Below are 11087 nucleotides of genomic sequence, written 5' to 3' on the forward strand. Positions count from 1 at the left end.
GACACCATGCACAAAAATAAACTCAAAATGGATTAAAGACCTAAATGTAAGGGCAGACACTATCAAACTCTTAGAGGAAAACATAGGCAGAACACTCTATGACACACATCACAGCAAGATTCTTTTTGACCCAGCTCCCAGAGAAATGGAAATAAGAACACAAATAAACAAATGGGACCTAATGAAACTTAAAAGCTTTTGCACAGCAAAGGAAACCATAAACAAGACCAAAAGACAACCCTCAGAATGGGAGAAAATATTTGCAAATGAAGCAACTGACAAAGGATTAATCTCCAAGATTTACAAGCAGCTCATGCAGCTCAATAACAAAAAAACGAACAACCCAATCCAAAAATGGGCAGAAGACCTAAATAGACATTTCTCCAAAGAAGATATACAGATGGCCTACAGACACATGAAAGAATGCTCAACATCATTAATCATTAGAGAAATGCAAATCAAAACTACAATGAGATATCATCTCACACCGATCAGAATGGCCATCATCAAAAAATCTAGAGACAATAAATGCTGGAGAGGTTGTGGAGGAAAGGGAACACTCTTGCACTGTTGGTGGGAATGTCAATTGATACAGCCACTATGGAGAACAGTATGGAGGTTCCTTAAAAAACTACAAATAGAACTACCATACGACCCAGCAATCCCACTACTGGGCATATACCCTGAGAAAACCATAGTTCAAAAAGAGTCATGTACCAAAATGTTCATTGCAGCTCTATTTACAATAGCCAGGACATGGAAGCAACCTAAATGTCCATCGACAGATGAATGGATAAAGAAGATGTGGCACATATATACAATGGAATATTACTCAGCCATAAAAAGAAATGAAATGGAGGTATTTGTAATGAGGTGGATGGAGTTAGAGTCTGTCATACAGAGTGAAGTAAGTCAGAAAGAGAAAAACAAATACAGTATGCTAACACATATATACGGAATCTAAGGGAAAAAAAAAAAAAAAGGCCATGAAGAACCTAGAGGCAAGACGGGAATAAAGACACAGACCTACTAGAGAATGGACTTGAGGATATGGGGAGGGGGTGGGGTGAGATGTGACAGGGTAAGAGAGTGTCATGGACATATATACACTACCAAACGTAAAATAGATAGCTAGTGGGAAGCAGCCGCATAGCACAGGGAGATCAGCTCGGTGCTTTGTGACCACCTAGAGGGGTGGGAGGGAGGGAGATGCAAGAGGGAAGAGAAATGGGAACATATTGTATATGTATAACTGATTCACTTTGTTATAAAGCAGAAGCTAACACACCATTGTAAGGCAATTATACTTCAATAAAGATGTTTAAAAAAAAAGAAAGAAAAGAAAAAACTGTTCTAAAATAGTCTACACATGATTGAAATGGAAAACTAAAACAATTATAAAAGTTATTGTGGTCAGAATCATTTTTGCTTTTTCTTGTAGCATCCAGATAATTGAGACATATGTATTATTTCAATTCAAATTGCTTGGCTTTAAATTCTTTGTGCATGTGACCATGTGTGAATGCACACATATATGCACACGGGTAAACATGCAGACAATTATGAGGTAGTTTATACTTATATTGGAAAATGGCACTTTTGTGAAACTTTTAATCTGTTGAAGCTTTTCTCTCTTCTCTTTTGCCTTTAGCTGATTTTTCTAAGTATTTAATTCCCAGAGCTAGGAGCTTTGGATTCCCCTATGTTTATCAAACTTCCAAATATGTAATAAAATTTAGGAGTAGCCACAAGAACTCTGAAATAATTTCTATAAAGCCACGCTTTGGCATAACTATCATTTATTCCCTAGCCACTCCAGGAAAACACGGACATGCACACATACACGCCAGTATCATTTTATCCTCAGATTGTTGATTCCTTTTTTTCTGTCTGCAGTCCCTCATTTGTCTGCTCTTCCATCACAGGGACAAGGCAGGATGCATAATATTCAAAAGATGAGTGTTAAGTAGCCCTTTCTCCTGCTTTTCCAGCAAATTCAGTGGAAAAGCTTTCTACCACAAAACAGATCAGCTTTACCTCCCTTGGACCATGCTATTTCGGTAATGTGCCTTGTACTGCTGCTTTTCTGCCACAATATGAGAGAATACCAGAGTTCTATGCTCCAGGTTTCCGGGAAAGATTTTGATGGGATGTAAGGGCTAGTCCTCTTAAAATGACATTTATTGCATGTAACAACCACAAGGACAAAAGGCTACAATTATATAAAAGATAGGAGTCCTTTTCTGTCATCTTAGAGCAACCCAGTTCTGCCACATCTACTCATCTGAATTCCATTGTTTGTAGGAGAAACGGGCAATTAGTGTGAGCGAAGTCATTACCATGCAGTGAATGGAGAAGCCCGCTGACCCAGCTGTTTCTTCCTGTTTGCTTTCCTTTTTCCCAGTGAGTTTTTAGAATGCAGACTTAGTGCAAACTTACAATATTGTGACAGATCACACATCTCTAGCTCTGCGGAGTATTCTGCAAATGAATTTGGAAGCTTTCCCAGCTTTGGTGCTGCTGGATTTAGTCACTGTCTTTTTTTTTACAGGAAGATAAACAAAGACTTACTGGAGGGTGGGGTAGGGAAAGCTTGAACAAAAAAGCAAATACATAAGCAGTGATGGACGGAAGACAATTTTGTCAGAATTTTGAAATTAAAATTCTGGTTGTCTGTGTTCAGATATAAGATCAAAAGTAGTTTAGGGTGATTTGACTGTGAAGCATCTTTGCTCACTAATTACTAAGAACACTCTTCATAAAAGGGTAACCTTACCAAATAGAGAAGAACCGTTTTTCTTAAAAGAATGTTAGTGTGCTAATGGTTGTCATTTACTGAGGTATAGGGTTCAAGCACTGTTTAAACGCATTTAATTCTCATAAAAATCCTATGAGGTAAATATCATTACCCCCATTTTATAAATGAGAAAACTGAGATAGAGCAGAAGAAATAACTTGTACAAATTCACAGATTAAAGTGGAATGGAATTAGGTATTGAACTCAGGCAGCCTGGTTCCTAGCCTACATTCCTAACCACTTCCTTCTTCTGCAGATCATTATGCTATATCTTCGGAAACATTGGCTTTGGACTTGGAAAAGCTGGACTTAAACACTAGCTCTGATACTTACCAGTTGTATATACTTAGGTAAGATGTTTAACTTCCATAAAACCTAGTTTCTTCATCTGTAAAATTAAAATAATAAGGTCAACCTCATTGTGTTCAGCAAGAATGAATGGAATATGCTGGGTATTCTTGGATAAAAACTACTAAATTAAAAAACAATCCCTTCCCTTAAACTTTATATGTTTTTATATTAAATAATAAGACTAGTTTCTAAACTGCTCCCTTGTAATTAGGGGCTTTGCAAATTTCTTCATCTATGCGTATTTATCTACTCTTCACCTATCCATAACTCACACAATATGTGGGGAAAAACTGAAAAATTCTCATATTTGTTGGAAATATCCTGTGAGTTTAGCTCTTTTTGCAGTAAAATTGCAGGAAAAGCAAATCTTGAAGTTAAATTTGAGGTCAAACCCTCTGTCTTAGGTCTGGTAGTGCTTAGTTTTATACAGTCAGAGAAAGAAAGCTTTTCATAGCTACAAATATCATATGAATTACTGCAATTTTACAAGGATCTGTGTCAAAAACATTTCTTCTTGTTAAACAGAAAGGCTATTTTTGGTTGGATAGTTGTTTTGTAAAATTGTGTTGATACTAATAAGTTTTAAAAATACGTCACTTTGTACAAATATTGATAGACAGAGTGGCTTTCCACATACCTTTCAGGACAGTGAACTGCCATGAAGCCTTCCATCCTTGATGATGATACGTAACTTTGATTTTTTTCCCCTAACTTATTTGTATGTTTCAAATTGGTATCAGGACAAATATTCAGGGTCTAATTCAGTAAGAAAAATGAGAAAGGATATATCTATCTATATCTAAATCTATACCTACGTCTACATCTATATCTATATATATAGATATATATCTCTTTACAAACTCCTTTCTTAACCCCATGTCACCCGCTATTAACCACCCCACTTCACTGATTTCCTTCCAAATAATTTTTTCCCAAGTTATTTGTCACACATGCAGTCTCTACTTCCTCACTTCCTACCTTTTTTCAACCTAGTCAATCTGGCTGTTACTTCTAATGTTTCATAAAAACTGTTCTTCACAAGGGCGCTATTGACACTTGAAACTAATTGACACATGCCTTTCCTCAACCTACTCACATTTTCTTCCTTAAAACACTTTCCTCCTTTGGCTTTTATGATATCACTCTGTCCTCTTCCCCCCCTTCTTCTATGGTACTCTTCTTCTTCTGTCTGAAATCTAGATGTTGGCGTCTATTGGTGTATTAGTCAGGGTTCTCCAGAGAAAAAGAACCTATCTCTATATCTATCTATCTATCTATCTATCTATCTATCTATCTATCTATCTATCTATTATCTATCATCTATTTATCAAAAAGGTATTGGCTCAAGTGATTATGGAGGTTGAAAAGTCCCATGGTCTACCATCTGCAATCTGGAGACCCAGGAAGACCAGTCATATAGTTTGAAGGCCTGAGAGCCAGAGATTCAATGGTGTAGATTCCATTCTGAGTCTGAAGGCCTGAGAATCAGAAGTGCTAAGGGCAGGAGAAGGTCAATGCTCCAACTCAACAGTCAGCCAGAGGGAGAAGGCAAATACTCCCCTCCTCCTCCTTATTCTATTCAGGTCCTCAGTGGATTGGGTGGTGCCCAACCACATTGGGGAGGGCAATGTACTTTATTTAGTCTACCAATTCAAATGCTAATCACTTCTGGAAATCTCCTCACAATCACACCCAGAAATAATGTTTAACCAGACATCTGGGCATCCTATGATTCAGTCAAGTTGACATATAATATTAGCTATCATACTTGAGGATAATTCCTCAAGGTTCCCCTGATTACATTCTCTCCTTAGCTAGTTTATCCAGTCTCATGTCTTTAAATATGACATAAATTCTAATAACTACCAAGATTGTATTTCCATTTCAAACTCCTCCTTGGAATTATTTATTCAGCTGGCTATTTAACATCTTTATTTTGATAACCCCTGGATATTCCAAACTTAATGGCCCAAAAATGAACTCTTGATTTCACCTCTAAAACTTTTTCTCACTTAGTCTTTTCCCATCTCAGTAAACAACATCATTGTTAATTTCATCGTTAAATCAGAAACTTGAGACTTAAGGTTTATTCCTCCCCTTCCTTATCCTCAAATATCCATCCATAAACAAATTCTCTATCCTAACATATAGTCACCCACTCTCTGAATCTCCACCACCACCACCACCTCAGTGTATTTCACTATCTTTCTCATCTGAACTCCTGCATTAGTTCCCTAGTTGATATCTTTGCTTCTACTTTTGCTTCCTCCAATCTGTTATACATATGGAAGTTAGAGTGATCTTTCAAGAACATAAAGATTATTCTTTTTTTTACTTAAAATTTTTTTTATTGGAGTACAGTTGATTTACAATGTTGTGTTAGTTTTAGATATACAGCAAAGTGATTCAGTTATACGTATACATATATTCATTCTTTTTCAGATTCTTTTCTCATATAGGTATCACAGAATATTGAGTAGAGTTCCCTGTGCTATACAGTAGGTCCTTGTTGGTTATCTATCTTATATATAGTAGTGTGTGTATGTTAACCCCAAGCTCCTGATTTATCTCTCCCCCCACCACGTTTCCCATTTGGTAGCCATAAGTTTCTTTTAAATATCTGTAAGTCTGTTTCTGTTTTGTAAATAAGTTCATTTGTATCTTTAAAAATTAGATTCCACATATGAGTGATATCATATGATATTTGTCTTTCTCTGTCTGACTTACTTCACTTAGTATGATAATCACTAGGTCTATCCATGTTGCTGCAAATGGGATTATTTCATTCATTTTTATGGCTGAGTAATATTCCAAGAACATAAAGATGATTCTGACATCCCCATGGTTTAAACTCTTCAATGAGTATTGCACTTAGGACCCTGTGTGGTATGGCATCTGCTTATCTCCCAACCTCCTCTGGTTCCGCTCTCTCCCTTGCTGCACTTCAGCCACAATGGCTTAATTTCATATCCTTGAACACAACAACTTTGTCTTTCCTTTCATAATACGTCAGTACAAACATATGTCTCTGTCAGCTCTCTTTTGTGCTATTGCTATGATTAGCTCTTTTCCTTCAGTGGGTCACTTACATGTTACTGTCTTAGATAGGACCTCCCCATGTTATCAGAATTGATTGTTTTTTATTCTCTAGCATAGCCCCTTGTTACTTTCTTTCATAGCAATTAATTCCATTTTTTATTTAAATACATATTTATTTGATAACCTGTATTATCTATGCCATCACTAGATTATATACTTCATTAGTACAGAGACTCTTCTTTGTTTCATATTTTATAAAATTAGTGTCTCACACAGTGCCTTGACATAGTAGGCGCTCAATACGTATTTCCTAAATAAACACATAAGCTAAATGGAGTGGAAAATTGCTTTGAGATATGGTTATGAGTCAGCATTCCTTACAGCAGAGCAAAATAAAGAATGACCACAGTTGTAGAATTTGGGACATGGCTTATGAGCTCCCTGGGTTTACACTTATTAAAACTTCTATGAACTTCAACCCAAGTATGATATGAAGTCCATAAAGCAACAGTAAAAAGGAAACACCATGAGCACAGTTCATAGTCTTTTCTTCCCCAAATTATTGCCAGTATGATTCTCTGTATTGTTCTAAATGCAGAAAAATGTGTCCATAACAAATGAGAGCTATCCAGTCACTCCTTTGATGTAGCTAATGGGAGAATTAATAGACCATAACAGTTGAGAAAATAAAAGTAGGGGTAGACTCGGATGCCTTTAATGGGAGACATCTTTCTTCTTCCCTTTATTGTGTATGAAATAAAAAATATTAAGGAAATATCAATCCTTATCATTCTTAGTAATCATTCATATCTTGGACCAATAATTACATACTTGGGCAGAATCAGGGCATACTATATCAAACTTGGATTCTTTTTCCTATTTGCCATCAGTATTTTGTAAATTTAAAGCCTCAATTCTGGGATCTACTCCCAGTGGGGATGCAATACAAGGGACCAGAAATAACCTCTGAAATAACTAAACATACACGAAAGTGGTTTTAAAGATACTGGACATCAGGCAACAAAGGACAATGAAGTCTGGGAGATTGTATACAAACAAGATGAACTTGAACACTGCCCCGGTTTTTGCCTGGAGAAAACTCTGAGGCTGTGTTACAGGCAGAGAAAACCTAGATAGAATCCAACGGTCTCCTTCAACTGAGAAGAGAAAGTTGTGAGTCCATGGAGACCAAGGTGGCTTGAGTTGACAGGGAAAAGCAGCAGAGAAGAGAGAGCTGCAGATAGAGAGAGCTGAAGAATTCCCCCTCAAGTCTTTCTGTGTATACTGATTAAACATTTGCATGTAAAGGAAATATCTGAAACCAGACGAAGAATTACCTGAAAGGATTAAAGAAAATAGTACTTTAACTAGGATTGAGAATAGTTCCTATTCCCACCAGCCAGAGTGGGAAGCCTCTTAATTCGTAGGACATCAAGGAATACTCAAAAGGCTTTCATCTCAGTAGTAGGGAAAATTCATCATGGATTACATACTGCTCTGGTCCTGCCTCAGAAAGTTGAAAAGCAAGACCCAAAGTAATTCTACTGTTTCAGAGTAACTTATCTCTGTCCCAGAATAAAGGTAAAGAGTATTTATAGAAATACAAAAATATCCAACATACAACGAAGTGAAATTCATAATGCTGGCATATAATAAAAAATTACCAGGCATGTCACAGAAGCAGAAAATATGATCAATATTGAGGAGTAAAACTAAAAATCAACTAAAACAACCCCCAAATGAAACACATGACAAAATTAGTAAATAAGGATGTTAGAACTGTGATTGTAATCCATGTGTTCAAGAAGCTGGGAAAAGACTGAGCATATTAAGTAGAGACATGAAGAAAATATATATATCCTCACATCAAACTTCTTAAGATGAAAACTACAATGTCCAAGATGATAAATACATTAGATGAGATTAACAGTAGATTAGACATCAGAGAATTACAGATAGAGTAATGAGAGTTTTCAAAATGAAATAGAGGAAAAGAATGACAAAATAAAGATAACACAGAGAGCTGTGGGAAAACTTCAAGCAGCTTAATAAATGTAAAATGGAGTCCCCAAAGGAGAAGGGAATAAGAAAATAGTATAAAGAAGTATTTTTTTAAATGACAGAAATAGATAAAAGTAAAATGAAAATATGCCATTGTGATAGTAATCAAAAGAACCTGGAGTGGCTATATTGATATCAAAGTAGATTTTAGAATAAATATTATCAGCAGTAAAGAGAGTCATTTTATAGTGATAAGGGGGAGAAATTCATTAAGATGACTTAACAATACTAATTATTTTTGCATTTAATAATAGAGCCTGAACATACATCAAGCAAAAACTGAAAGAACTGTAAAGAAAAATAGACAAATCCACAATTACAGTTGAATATTTCAACATCTACTCTCGATATTAATAGTACAAGTAGACAGAAAACCAGTAAGGTTGTAGAGAACTTGAATAATAGTCTCAAACAATTTGAACTAAATTACATTTATTGAACATTCCCCCAAACCAGACTAAACTGCCCAATTTTTAAAATGCACATTGAACATTAAACAAGATAGATCATATTCTGGAACATAAAATGAGTCTCAATAAATTTTCAAAGATTCAGTTCATAGAAAGTATGTTCTGTGAGCACGATGGAATTAAACTAGAAGTAATAATAATAAAACTAAACTTTGGAATTTTAGAGATCTTCTAAATAACCCATAAGACAAAGAATTAAAAAGGAAATTAGAAAGTATTTTGAAGTGAATGAAAATGAATGAAAAACACAACATATTAAACTTTTCCTGATGCAGCTAAAACAGTACTTAGAGGGAAATTTATAGCACTACACTCCTATATTAGGGAAAAAAAGGGTCTCAAATTAATGACCTCAGTTTCCAACTTTAAGACACTGGAAAAGAAGAGTAAATTAATCCCAAAGCAAGCAAAAGAAAGGAAATGATTCAGGTCACAGAAGAAATCAATGAAATAAAAAACAGAAAAACAATAGAGAAAATTAATGAAAATAAAGGCTGATGTTTAAGAAAATAAATAAAATTGCAGGAACATCATTTCCCTTCCTAGCCCATGTACTTATGTGTGTTTTTTGAATATTAGAATAGAGGACTATCTGAATACTCTACCCAATGCTCCATAAAATACAATGTTTTCTCATTTGGTTGGTAGGAACGGGCATTGTTTTCAGCCCTGTATGACAGGTAATCCTTTTGGGTGGTGTTTTCCCTGACCTCTGATATTTTCTTCATGCATATGCAATGTTCAGTACTATGTCAAATACTCAAGAAGGATCTTCTGCAGATTTCAGTGTCCTTTCTCTGTGTAGCCCTCTCCTCTTGAGAATTCTGCCTGGTAAACTCTAGTTGCCTTGCTTTACCTGGCCTCTTAGCTCCATCTCCTTATGACTCAGATTCTCTGCCTAAGTTCCCCCTTCCTGTTTCAGTGCTCTAGAAACACCTCAAGGCAAATTTTAGGGGCAATTTTAGGGCTCACCTCATCTGCATTTCTCAGGCATCACTGTCCTTTGTTGCCATAGTCCGATGTCTTGAAGACTTTTGTTTTACTTATTTTATCCTGTTTTTGATTCCTTCAGTAGGATCATTAATTAAGTCTCTATAACTCCATTTTTGATAGTAGAAGAACTTTAAATTTGTTTTGTATTTTTATACATTTGGATTTGTTTGTCATGTTATTTTCTGTTTTCTCTTTGTACTTCTTTTCTGCGCCCAAATTTGTTCGGTCTTTTTTATCATTTGAGTTTGTAACTGTGTCATTCCTTTACCTCCTAAATTGAATTGGAATTTATAATCTTACTTTTTTTCTTTTGGTGGATGCATTAACAGTGGCAGTTAAAAAGTATTTGCTATAGAATACTCATAAGACCTAGAATTACAATGATTATAAATCCATAGTTTTCTTCAGGAAAAGGCAACAATATAGCTACTTGAGATTAATTTTATACTCCTAGACAGCAATTTTGTAGAGTGCTTTTGATATTCAGTATTGGATTATAACCATAAGATACTAAAATAAACATTGAAATCAGCAAATGTAGCATTGAGAATGTGTTTAGAATACAAAACTATTATTGGTCTTTTTAAATTTCACACTTTGTGTTGTTTTTGCTTAAATATTGCAGCCACCTTGATTTGATCCAGAAGTAGTTGAAGGCAACTAATGATACATGATAAGTTGTCAATACTCTCTAGCCAAAGACCATCAGAAATATACTTATGGTTGAACAAATTGGGTTTATTGCTTGTTTCTTCAAAAGAAAACGCACACCAGCAAGAACTGTGAGTCACCTCAGTAGAAGAGTTTTAGAAATAACTTTTTAAAAGGTTTGGGTTTATCAATTTTGAATAGGGTTGAGGAAGCAGACTTTGTTCTGAATTGGATGCTGTCAGAGAGTGGGAGTAATTCTATCTTAATAAATCTTATCTAAAAGGAGAAAAGACTAGACTGAGGCTAAAATTGTAGTCATTCCTACTAGCCAAGATAGGGGGATGTTTAGACATTTTTGTGGTTCCGGCAATGTTAATATTTTTGTTTGTATTCAGACGTGATTATGCTCTTGTCCTTGATCCATCAGAGTCACAGTTGGCCTTGTGTGACATTGATGTTCTCTGAAATGACTTTCCATAGGAGAGCACCAAGGTCTAGATATGAATGCCAGATTGACTCCTGACTGTCAGGGACTGCATTTCTCTGTCTCTAGATAAACTAAAATGAAACTTGGTAAGAGAAATCAGTCAAAGAAGCATTAATGATAGGAAAGCCTGTGAAAGTCGAAAGACTGCACAGTATCCAAAATGTGCACCACTGTATTAGGGTTCTCCAGAGAAACAGAACAGATAAAATATGTATATAGAAGATATATACTTTTTTTT

Source organism: Eschrichtius robustus, chromosome 9 (assembly GCF_028021215.1).
Source record: "Eschrichtius robustus isolate mEscRob2 chromosome 9, mEscRob2.pri, whole genome shotgun sequence".
Lineage (NCBI taxonomy): Eukaryota > Metazoa > Chordata > Mammalia > Artiodactyla > Eschrichtiidae > Eschrichtius > Eschrichtius robustus.